Source organism: Drosophila suzukii (genome assembly GCF_043229965.1).
Source record: "Drosophila suzukii chromosome 2 unlocalized genomic scaffold, CBGP_Dsuzu_IsoJpt1.0 scf_2c, whole genome shotgun sequence".
NCBI lineage: Eukaryota > Metazoa > Arthropoda > Insecta > Diptera > Drosophilidae > Drosophila > Drosophila suzukii.
The window spans coordinates 7,407,698-7,420,925 of record NW_027255896.1 but is presented as its reverse complement, the minus strand read 5'-3'; positions in this window follow the sequence as shown (position 1 = coordinate 7,420,925).

The window sequence follows — 13,228 nt, the reverse complement described above, 5'->3', positions numbered from 1 at the left end:
AATCCCTCACAAACCTACGGACTTGAGCCACCATTCCGGGACAATAAAATCGCTTCCTCAAGAAATTTAGAGTTTTCGCTATACCTCCGTGAGCTTTTGTATGGGGCAAATGTGCTCGCTCGATCAACATCTGAGTCAACGAGCTCGGCACCCATAGCTTCCAGCTATGCCCTTCTAGCTCCGGATTGCCACAAGCCTGATTTCGTTAAAAAATGAAACCAGCACCATGAAATTCAACCACTTTTATATCCGGCAAATGCTTCTTGTTGGACTCCATGTCTTTTCGCAACTCCACGTAGTCATCCGTTTCGAACTCAGTAGTCCCAAATCCCAGTAACCATTCGTCATCCTGTTCAATTTCTTCAACCGTTTGCGACAGTGTATCCGCTACCACAGTGTCCAAGCCTTTCCGATGAATAATTTAAAAATCAATCCCTTGCAACTTCAGAGACCATCTTGCCATCCTGCCACTAAGATCCTTAAGTGACTTGCTAACACAGCTGCGTAGCACTCCTTCTCCGTCAATTGAGCTTCTGAGAAAAGAAAGCTATCGGGCGATCGCCTTTATCGCCTTCTTGTTGAAAGAGGACAGCCCCTACTCCATAATTCAAGGCATCGCATTAGACGAAAAATCTCTTGCTGAAGTCCAAATGTCGCAAGCAGCCGCAGTCATGAGCTCTTCCCGCAGCTGCCTCATAGCTTCCTTGGGCTCCTTGGTCATCCCAAACTTTTTCACTTTCTAAGTGTGTCTGTCAGTGGGGCTGCCAAAAGTTTTGGACCTGCGATACCAACTGGGAATCCTGGGAATCGACTAACCTCCTTGGCCTTCTGGGAATTGGCATATTTTTGATAGCCTCCACCTTGCCAGGATCAGTTTTCCGAATTCCTCCGCCAATAACAAAACCCAAATACCGCAGCTCCTTGAAGCGGAAGTGCGACTTCTTGAGTCCTATGGTCAAACCCGCTTTCTTCTGGCACTGAGAGACTTCCCTCAGAGGGTCCAAGTGCTCTTCAAACCTTGGAGACACTATCAACAAGTCATCCAAATACAGGAACACCTTTTCCCTTAGCTTTTGCGGTATCACTTTGTCCATCAGCCGACAAACGAGCTGAGCGGCGTTGGTGAGGCCGAAAGACACCACAACGAAGTGATACATAGGGCGTCCAGGCACGGTAAAGGCTGTATGTCTCCGGCTGCTTTCTTCCATTTCGATTTGCCACAAAGCATGCTTAAGGTCGACGCTGGATATAAATTTTGTCGTGTTTATCCTTCTCAAAATTCCCTCTATGTTCTGCTGCGGATATGCATCCCTGACGGTCCTCTGGTTGAGCTTCCTAGAATCCAAACATAGGCGATTCTTTCGAGGCTTTCTTACTAATGTAATTGTATTATTCTTCGGGCAGTCGCTCTCTTCTATGACCCCTAAGCAGAGCATCTCATCGATTTCCTTGTAGATTAGCTGTTGGACTGCTGGAGAAACTGGATAGTGGCGATCTTTGTCTGGCGTGGTACCTGACCAGCTCTATGGCGTGCTTCATTTTCCCAGTTCGCCCCAGTCCATACTCCTCAAAAGACAGAAATGATTTCCGGACCACATCCAGTTGCTGTTGTTGCTATGCATTCAGCTCATGCTGTTCTGGATCAGCCTTTTTCGGCTTCGATTTCAAAAACATCCTGTGCTACGTCGAAACTTTTCCAAAACACCCAAATACAATTCTTGTTTCCATGTAGGACACAGGAATAGATCCATGTTCACTGTGGGGTGTTTTTGAACGTGATAGGCAGCGTGTTTCTTCCCAGAATATTCTCGGTAAATCCGCTTGCTGTTCGTACTTTTGCGTGGAATGGTCGCCAGATGTTCAACTTATTGACCAGCTCCCTACATCCTTTTCCCAGTACCCTCAGTGATGCTCCCAAGTCCAGCAATCCTCTCACCGCGCATCCCTCCACTTGGACTACCGCATATGTGTTATCTTGGTCGAGGTACCGTAGGGACTCGGTCGTATCGCCTTCCATATTTCGGACCCTTTTCGCTTTCTTGCATTCCTCCAGCAACAGCTCCAAAGTAAATACTCGAACTGGATATACCCATTGCTTGATTGGCTCAGCTAGATTCCACTTTGTGGTTCTAATTATAATTATTGTAAACTCTGGCCACCAATCGTCTTATTGTCGCAAAATAGTCCTCAAGTAACTCTCCGGGCCTCTTCTTCCTCTCGGCAATGTCCTGGATACGGTCATATGGACTGCCTCAACTCTACCCAAGGCGGCTTGGTACGGACTAACAACCGGTACCATTCCGAAGCATCTTCAGTTAAGAGTCGATGAAAATCCCTTATCAGCTCCGACCAAGGCAGCCCCACTTGTAACTCTGGCTGGCTAGCCCTGCAATACCTAAACGAGGTCTCCTGGATCGGCGCTTTGGGATCTGGCCTGGTTGCATTGTCCTAGTCCCGGATTGTTACTAGGACCCTGTGTTGGCACGCATACTAGGTCTCTTGCGCAGTTTTGCCTCCTTTGTGGACGCATGTGGGACAACAACGTGAAATTCTGCGCGACGTTTTGCCCAATGTTATGCCAAGAGCTCCTCGCTGGATACCTCCTCGGCTCTTTGTGCCTGTTCTTGCCTTAATCATATCTGACCTGCCTCTACTTGCTCATCTCCATGTAATCGAATCGCAACTTTCTAACTTTTGTAGTTTCCGAGATTTCAGCGTTCATCCGGACGGACAGGCAGACGGACAGACGGACATGTATAGATCGACTCGGCTAGTGATCCTGATCAAGAATATACATACTTTATGGGGTCGGAAACGCTTCTTTATACCTGTTACATACTTGCCGACGAATCTAGTATACCCTTTTATTCTACGAGTAACGGGTATAAAAACTATGAATTGCTTTGATTGCTTTGACGTGGCCAAGATTGCAGTGCGCAATGTTTCAGTTGCGGAAATATCGATATCTTTTTTAAAAACGCAATTTTTTTTAAATACTGTTGTGATCCTTGCTGGGACCTGTGTGGTTTTCGGACTTTTCGCGGGGTAGCTCAAGTCAGGGACGTGAGTCCCCGAACCCTGACCACCGCCCACATAACAATAAACATAACGTCGACTTCTTAACAGAAAATCAACATTATAAAACACAGTAAGCTGCAAGTTCACGTTTAAATTCAAATTCAAATTAAAAAAAAAAACACTTGCAACATACTCATTTGGCTTCAATATTTTTGGGCTCTCCAATGTCCTGGAGACCATGCATTGCACTCCCGACCTTGCAACCTGCTCGCATTTTCTTTTCCTTTCTTTTTGTTTTTTTCTTTATAGACATTAACCACACAAAACTTCACAAACACACACTAGCAGACATTTTTTGCAAATTAGTTTGCGGAACACATTTTTGGAAAAAAAATAAATATTTATATAAATGTTTAAACGAATATGTAAAGAAATAAAGGACAAACAAATATAGAACACATAAATAAATACTCCAATAAATGATAAAAAAAAACAATAATATAACAATCCTTAAAATTAAAAAAAAACAAGGAAGAACGCTATAGTCGAGTACCTCGACTATCAGATACCCGTTACTCAGCTATATGGAGATATGCAAGCAGCAAAGCGAGATTAAAATGCGCCACCTACCGGCGGTATACAGATTTAAGCGTTATGGGCGTTAGAGTGGGCGTGGCAAATTTTTTTTGGATCATTCGATAGATATCGACGAGACCAATACATTTCAGTTAAAATTTTTTATCTAGCATGAAAATTGTGGGCGTCACAGGTTTTCGCGGTTTGTGGGCGTTAAAGTGGGCGTGGCAAACTTTTTTTTGGGTCAATCGATAGGTATTGATGAGAACAATACATTTCAGTTAAAATTTTTATTCTAGCATCAAAACTGTAGGAGCCACAGTTTTGGGCGGTTTTTGGGCGTTAGAGTGGGCGTGGCACTGTGCCGAAACAAACTTGCGCTGCGTAAGAAGCTCAGGAATCTGCACGCCAAATCTCAATAGCCTAGCTCCCATAGTTTCCGAGATCTCAGCGTTCATCCGGACGGACAGACAGACGGACAGACGGACAGACGGACATGGCTAGATCGACTCGGCTAGTGATCCTGATCAAGAATATATATACTTTGTGGGGTCGGAAACGCTTCCTTCTGCCTGTTACATACTTTCCGACGAATCTAGCATACCCTTTTACTCTACGAGTAACGGGTATAATTATTGAAGCCTACTGGCTCCCGGTGTCGGCGTGTCGGTCTTCCACGACGAAAACCAAGACCGGATTATGTAACCGTCGCAAAAAAATAGAAGCTGAGGCTGTCAGGTTAGGGCCAATCCTCGTAAGACAGTCGATGGGATATTTCCCAAAAAAACTGAGCCAGGTCAGTCGTCTTGACCTGGCTAATCTGGGTCTGGTCGAGCCAAGAAGGAAAAGCAAATAAGCACGGCCTCACTCCTGGACGTCGACCTCTCACCTCAAGGGTTTCCCTATCCAGCTTCCCAGCTTCCAATGGATTATTTTCGGGCACAATAAAATTAATAAATCTTCACTGGCGCGCTGCTGCAACTGCGCAACCGACTTTGTCGTTGCAAAAAAAATAATTACAGTTATTCTTATTAAACTTCTGGAAAAAAGTATATTAAAAAAACTGTGCAGTGCAGTAGCCAAAACGTCCTTCCTCGACATTCAACTTCTTCGATCTGTTCTTTCATTATCTTTCCCCCAAGCCATGGAGTCAAAACTCCGTTGTTCCACTGTTTGTAGGTCTGTTAAAAAAAGTTGGCAGGACCTAATCGATTGTTGATAACCCTACCGATTACCTTAAAGTGCCCACAACAACCACACTGACAAGATTTAAACATTGAATTGACAGTGAAAAACTGGCCTAAAAAATAATAAAGACCCAACCAGATGCTGAGGGGATATCCCTCACACACAATGACTTATTGGATGACACGGACTGATTTACTCTTTCCGCTGCGTTCGACGAAGGGGAATAAATCGCTGTTTTCGTGTGCCTGCTTTGGTAGTTCTGGGTCACTTTCACAAACGTCTTCGCCACGAATTGCTTGCCATTGTCTGAATGGATTATCTCAGGAACTCCAAATGTGTTAAAGACTTGCTTAGTCAGGAATTTGATTACCGCAGCAATCGTGGCCTGCTTCATTGCCTTCAAAAACACGAGTTTAGATAACTGCAAAGATATAGGCCTTCCTACCCTTTGACCTGTGGTATTTTCCCACGAAATCGATATAAAAATTTATGGAACGGGCGATACGTAACCGTTTCTTCTCCAATGCCGGGTCGTGGTCTCTTATTAATGGATTTTGTCTCCGCGCACATCTTGCAATCCCTCACAAACCTACGGACTTGAGCCACCATTCCGGGACAATAAAATCGCTTCCTCAAGAAATTTAGAGTTTTCGCTATACCTCCGTGAGCTTTTGTATGGGGCAAATGTGCTCGCTCGATCAACATCTGAGTCAACGAGCTCGGCACCCATAGCTTCCAGCTATGCCCTTCTAGCTCCGGATTGCCACAAGCCTGATTTCGTTAAAAAATGAAACCAGCACCATGAAATTCAACCACTTTTATATCCGGCAAATGCTTCTTGTTGGACTCCATGTCTTTTCGCAACTCCACGTAGTCATCCGTTTCGAACTCAGTAGTCCCAAATCCCAGTAACCATTCGTCATCCTGTTCAATTTCTTCAACCGTTTGCGACAGTGTATCCGCTACCACAGTGTCCAAGCCTTTCCGATGAATAATTTAAAAATCAATCCCTTGCAACTTCAGAGACCATCTTGCCATCCTGCCACTAAGATCCTTAAGTGACTTGCTAACACAGCTGCGTAGCACTCCTTCTCCGTCAATTGAGCTTCTGAGAAAAGAAAGCTATCGGGCGATCGCCTTTATCGCCTTCTTGTTGAAAGAGAACAGCCCCTACTCCATAATTCAAGGCATCGCATTAGACGAAAAATCTCTTGCTGAAGTCCAAATGTCGCAAGCAGCCGCAGTCATGAGCTCTTCCCGCAGCTGCCTCATAGCTTCCTTGGGCTCCTTGGTCATCCCAAACTTTTTCACTTTCTAAGTGTGTCTGTCAGTGGGGCTGCCATTTCTGCAAAGTTTTGGACCTGCGATACCAACCGGGAATCCTGGGAATCGACTAACCTCCTTGGCCTTCTGGGAATTGGCATATTTTTGATAGCCTCCACCTTGCCAGGATCAGTTTTCCGAATTCCTCCGCCAATAACAAAACCCAAATACCGCAGCTCCTTGAAGCGGAAGTGCGACTTCTTGAGTCCTATGGTCAAACCCGCTTTCTTCTGGCACTGAGAGACTTCCCTCAGAGGGTCCAAGTGCTCTTCAAACCTTGGAGACACTATCAACAAGTCATTCAAATACAGGAACACCTTTTCCCTTAGCTTTTGCGGTATCACTTTGTCCATCAGCCGACAAACGAGCTGAGCGGCGTTGGTGAGGCCGAAAGACACCACAACGAAGTGATACATAGGGCGTCCAGGCACGGTAAAGGCTGTATGTCTCCGGCTGCTTTCTTCCATTTCGATTTGCCACAAAGCATGCTTAAGGTCGACGCTGGATATAAATTTTGTCGTGTTTATCCTTCTCAAAATTCCCTCTATGTTCTGCTGCGGATATGCATCCTTGACGGTCCTCTGGTTGAGCTTCCTAGAATCCAAACATAGGCGATTCTTTCGAGGCTTTCTTACTAATGTAATTGTATTATTCTTCGGGCAGTCGCTCTCTTCTATGACCCCTAAGCAGAGCATCTCATCGATTTCCTTGTAGATTAGCTGTTGGACTGATGGAGAAACTGGATAGTGGCGATCTTTGTCTGGCGTGGTACCTGACCAGCTCTATGGCGTGCTTCATTTTCCCAGTTCGCCCCAGTCCATACTCCTCAAAAGACAGAAATGATTTCCGGACCACATCCAGTTGCTGTTGTTGCTATGCATTCAGCTCATGCTGTTCTGGATCAGCCTTTTTCGGCTTCGATTTCAAAAACATCCTGTGCTACGTCGAAACTTTTCCAAAACACACAAATACAATTCTTGTTTCTATGTAGGACACAGGAATAGATCCATGTTCACTGTGGTGTTTTTGAACGTGATAGGCACCGTGTTTCTTCCCAGAATATTCTCGGTAAATCCGCTTGCTGTTCGTACTTTTGCGTGGAATGGTCGCCAGATGTTCAACTTATTGACCAGCTCCCTACATCCTTTTCCCAGTACCCTCAGTGATGCTCCCAAGTCCAGCAATCCTCTCACCGCGCATCCCTCCACTTGGACTACCGCATATGTGTTATCTTGGTCGAGGTACCGTAGGGACTCGGTCGTATCGCCTTCCATATTTCGGACCAAATGCCCTTTTCGCTTTCTTGCATTCCTCCAGCAACAGCTCCAAAGTAAATACTCGAACTGGATATACCCATTGCTTGATTGGCTCAGCTAGATTCCACTTTGTGGTTCTAATTATAATTATTGTAAACTCTGGCCACCAATCGTCTTATTGCCGCAAAATAGTCCTCAAGTAACTCTCCGGGCCTCTTCTTCCTCTCGGCAATGTCCTGGATACGGTCATATGGACTGCCTCAACTCTACCCAAGGCGGCTTGGTACGGACTAACAACCGGTACCATTCCGAAGCATCTTCAGTTAAGAGTCGATGAAAATCCCTTATCAGCTCCGACCAAGGCAGCCCCACTTGTAACTCTGGCTGGCTAGCCCTGCAATACCTAAACGAGGTCTCCTGGATCGGCGCTTTGGGATCTGGCCTGGTTGCATTGTCCTAGTCCCTGATTGTTACTAGGACCCTGTGTTGGCACGAATACTAGGTCTCTTGCGCAGTTTTGCCTCCTTTGTGGACGCATGTGGGACAACAACGTGAAATTCTGCGCGACGTTTTGCCCAATGTTATGCCAAGAGCTCCTCGCTGGATACCTCCTCGGCTCTTTGTGCCTGTTCTTGCCTTGATCATATCTGACCTGCCTCTACTTGCTCATCTCCATGTAATCGAATCGCAACTTTCTAACTTTTGTAGTTTCCGAGATTTCAGCGTTCATCCGGACGGACAGGCAGACGGACAGACGGACATGTATAGATCGACTCGGCTAGTGATCCTGATCAAGATTATACATACTTTATGGGGTCGGAAACGCTTCTTTATACCTGTTACATACTTGCCGACGAATCTAGTATACCCTTTTATTCTACGAGTAACGGGTATAAAAACTATGAATTGCTTTGATTGCTTTGACGTGGCCAAGATTGCAGTGCGCAATGTTTCAGTTGCGGAAATATCGATATCTTTTTTAAAAACGCAATTTTTTTTAAATACTGTTGTGATCCTTGCTGGGACCTGTGTGGTTTTCGGACTTTTCGCGGGGTAGCTCAAGTCAGGGACGTGAGCCCCCGAACCCTGACCACCGCCCACATAACAATAAACATAACGTCGACTTCTTAACAGAAAATCAACATTATAAAACACAGTAAGCTGCAAGTTCACGTTTAAATTCAAATTCAAATTAAAAAAAAAAACACTTGCAACATACTCATTTGGCTTCAATATTTTTGGGCTCTCCAATGTCCTGGAGACCATGCATTGCACTCCCGACCTTGCAACCTGCTCGCATTTTCTTTTCCTTTCTTTTTGTTTTTTTCTTTATAGACATTAACCACACAAAACTTCACAAACACACACTAGCAGACATTTTTTGCAAATTAGTTTGCGGAACACATTTTTGGAAAAAAAATAAATATTTATATAAATGTTTAAACGAATATGTAAAGAAATAAAGGACAAACAAATATAGAACACATAAATAAATACTCCAATAAATGATAAAAAAAAACAATAATATAACAATCCTTAAAATTAAAAAAAAACAAGGAAGAACGCTATAGTCGAGTACCTCGACTATCAGATACCCGTTACTCAGCTATATGGAGATATGCAAGCAGCAAAGCGAGATTAAAATGCGCCACCTACCGGCGGTATACAGATTTAAGCGTTATGGGCGTTAGAGTGGGCGTGGCAAACTTTTTTTTGGGTCAATCGATAGGTATTGATGAGAACAATACATTTCAGTTAAAATTTTTATTCTAGCATCAAAACTGTAGGAGCCACAGTTTTGGGCGGTTTTTGGGCGTTAGAGTGGGCGTGGCACTGTGCCGAAACAAACTTGCGCTGCGTAAGAAGCTCAGGAATCTGCACGCCAAATCTCAATAGCCTAGCTCCCATAGTTTCCGAGATCTCAGCGTTCATCCGGACGGACAGACAGACGGACATGGCTAGATCGACTCGGCTAGTGATCCTGATCAAGAATATATATACTTTGTGGGGTCGGAAACGCTTCCTTCTGCCTGTTACATACTTTCCGACGAATCTAGTATACCCTTTTACTCTACGAGTAACGGGTATAATTATTGAAGCCTACTGGCTCCCGGTGTCGGCGTGTCGGTCTTCCACGACGAAAACCAAGACCGGATTATGTAACCGTCGCAAAAAAAAAGAAGCTGAGGCTGTCAGGTTAGGGCCAATCCTCGTAAGACAGTCGATGGGATATTTCCCAAAAAAACTGAGCCAGGTCAGTCGTCTTGACCTGGCAAATCTGGGTCTGGTCGAGCCAAGAAGGAAAAGCAAATAAGCACGGCCTCACTCCTGGACGTCGACCTCTCACCTCAAGGGTTTCCCTATCCAGCTTCCCAGCTTCCAATGGATTATTTTCGGGCACAATAAAATTAATAAATCTTCACTGGCGCGCTGCTGCAACTGCGCAACCGACTTTGTCGTTGCAAAAAAAATAGTTACAGTTATTCTTATAAAACTTCTGGAAAAAAGTATATTAAAAAAACTGTGCAGTGCAGTAGCCAAAACGTCCTTCCTCGACATTCAACTTCTTCGATCTGTTCTTTCATTATCTTTCCCCCAAGCCATGGAGTCAAAACTCCGTTGTTCCAGACTCAAAAATTCCGGGTCGGTGACCAAGAAGATACCAGGGTGACCATGATTCCTTGCCTAATGGAAAAGTTGGCAGGCCTACAGGCACTGTTTGTAGGTCTGTTAAAGAAAGTTGGCAGGACCTAATCGATTGTTGATAACCCTATCGATTACCTTAAAGTGCTCACAACAACCACACTGACAAGATTTAAACATTGAATTGACAGTGAAAAACTGGCCTAAAAAATTATAAAGACCCATCCAGATGCTGAGGGGACATCGCTCACACACAATGCCTTATTGGATGACACGGAATGATTTACTCTTTCCGCTGCGTTCGACGAAGGGGAATAAATCGTTGTTTTCGTGTGCCTTCTTTGGTAGTTCGTCTTCGCCACGAATCGCTTGCCATTGTCTGAATGGATTATCTCAGGAACTCCAAATGTGTTAAAGACTTTCTTAGTCAGGAATTTGATTACCGCAGCAATCGTGGCCTGCTTCATTCCTTCAAAAACACGAATTTAGAGAACTGCAAAGACATAGGCTTTCCCACCCTTTGACCTTGGGTATTTTCCCACGAAATCGATATAAAAATTTATGGAACGGGCGATACGTAACCGTTTCTTCTCCAATGCCGGGTCGTGGTCTCTTATTAATGGATTTTGTCTCCGCGCACATCTTGCAATCCCTCACAAATTTACGGACTTGAGCCACCATTCCGGGACAATAAAATCGCTTTTGTATGGGGCAAATGTGCTCACTCGATCAACATCTGAGTCAACGAGCTCGGCACCCATAGCTTCCAGCTATGCCTTTCTAGCTCCGGATTGCCACAAGCCTGATTCACATAGAAAGATTCACATAGAGAAACAACGACGAATCTTTAGCCAGGGGGAGGGGTGCATGTGACTAACCAGACTCATACTGGTAAAGGCATAAGAAAAAGCAATTCGGCAATTCTCGGGTGTCGCGTGGCCAGAACAACGGCCACTATCGACCTATTGGTAACCATACTCCGGTAGCTGGCAAAGGGCAATAGTCGGCCGTTGACTACCAAGATAGCAGATATCAAGAAACAGTAATTCTAGGTGGGAACACCTAGTTTATCCGATCCATACCCGCAGCCAAGTAAAAGCTCTAGTCTGGTATAAAAGACCTTAGACAAATAGAGAAAGGGGGAGAATCCATTCGGGTGTCTTGCTGACGGAAGCCGGCAGCTTCGAGGAAAGGCGACTTTCCCTGGGGCAGCCGTCCACAGAGTCTTCTGTCACCAGGACCAGCCACCATATCCTACAGTCCTTGAGGAGAACCCAATTGCAGCACGAAATAATCTTGTGTCGAACCAGCGCCGCTATTGTCATCAAAGAACGTGGAGAAGATCAACAATAAGGACGACATCCGACATACTGTGATGTTTGTGGACGCAGTATCCGTGGTCTCCATGCTCCTGAAATTTGTTCAGCTGTAGGAACCATCCGTTCAGAGCGTAGCGACCAATAGCATACGTCGGAGAAAGTAGTGATGCAATATAAATGTGTTAATCGAGCCAACCAAAACTAAAGTGAACTAATGCATAACCAAGGACCAATATCCTCGAATAATACAATACAACCGAATCAATAGACAAAGTGCGAATCATGATAAGCAATTAGACAGGACGAATCTCTCCACCAGCCGTTGAAGAAGTCGCATGCCTCTGGCATAATATATATATATTTTGTGTTTAAGTGAATTGGTATACTTTAGAACAGCCGTATTTTGGTGCACGTATATTTATATATATATATCCAATATAATATTTTCCCAAAGCCCAGGATCCGGAGCGTCGAGATCTCATCGCCCAGGATCTAAAGAGGGGGTAAGTTTGTCGGGACACGGTTCCTTTCTTATAAACACACATATATAAATATTCGTGCGGTATCCTACAGTTTTATAGACTACTATAAACTTTTTCAGCGGCGAGTATCAGCCTTGTAGTTATATGATAATTGCAAGAGCCCTCTGAGCGACGTTTGTAGTCGTGAATAGTCAGTATTTTGCTGATGTGTGCACCTTCATAGGTGATAAATTCGATACTATCCGCTAACAGAATAATTGTCAATTAAATTAGATTAATCAACAGACGCAGATATATATTACCTAATAAATTTATAATGTGAAAAAGAATTGGAAACCATGGTGTGCTAGAACTCTAACAAAGGGGGTGTGCTGACGCGAGGAGTGGAGTAGGTCAAGAACAATGACATAACTTTTGACGGACAACCTTGACAATAGGGAATCGATCAAGCGACAGCTAAGCTTGTGGGGCAGTGTGGACTGACGACTGACGAACTTTATGACAAATATTATTTCCCAGGCACTTTTAATATTAATTCTCGTTATGTTGGAGAGGAGAGAAGCTTGCCAAGATCCCACGACCCGAATACGACGTAGCTTATGCCGGCAAATGGTGCCAGAATATCGGACGCCTCTCCCTCGGGCACTAAATTACCCATGTAACACACCATGAAAATGAACCACTTGTTGGACTCCATGTCTTTTCGCAACTCCACGTAGTCATCCGTTTCAAACTCAGTAGTCCCAAGTCCCAGTAACCAATCGTCATCCTGTTCAATTTCTTCAACCGTTTGCGACAGTGTATCCGCTACCACATTGTCCAAGCCTTTCCGATGTATAATTTAAAAATCAATCGCTTGCAACTTCAGCGACCATCTTGCCATCCTGCCACTAAGATCCTTAAGTGACTTGCTAACACAGCTGCGTAGCACTCCTTCTCCGTCAATTGAGCTTCTGAGAAAAGAAAGCTATCGGGCGATCGCCTTTATCGCCTTCTTGTTGAAAGAGAACAGCCCCTACTCCATAATTCAAGGCATCGCATTAGACGAAAAATCTCTTGCTGAAGTCCAAATGTTGCAAACAGGCGCAGCCATGAGCGCTTCCTGCAGCCGCCTCATAGCTTCCTTGGCCTCCTTGGTCATCCCAAACTTTTTCCCATTCTAAGTGTGTCTGTCAGTGGGGCTGCCATTTCTGCAAAGTTTTGGACCTGCGATACCAACCGGGAATCCTGGGAATCGACTAACCTCCTTGGCACTTCTGGGAATTGGAATATTTTTGATAGCCTCCACCTTGCCAGGATCAGTTTTCCGAATTCCTCCGCCAATAACAAAACCCAAATACTGCAGCTCCTTGAAGCGGAAGTGCGACTTCTTGAGTCCTATGGTCAAACCCGCTTTCTTCTGGCACTGAGAGACTTCCCTCAG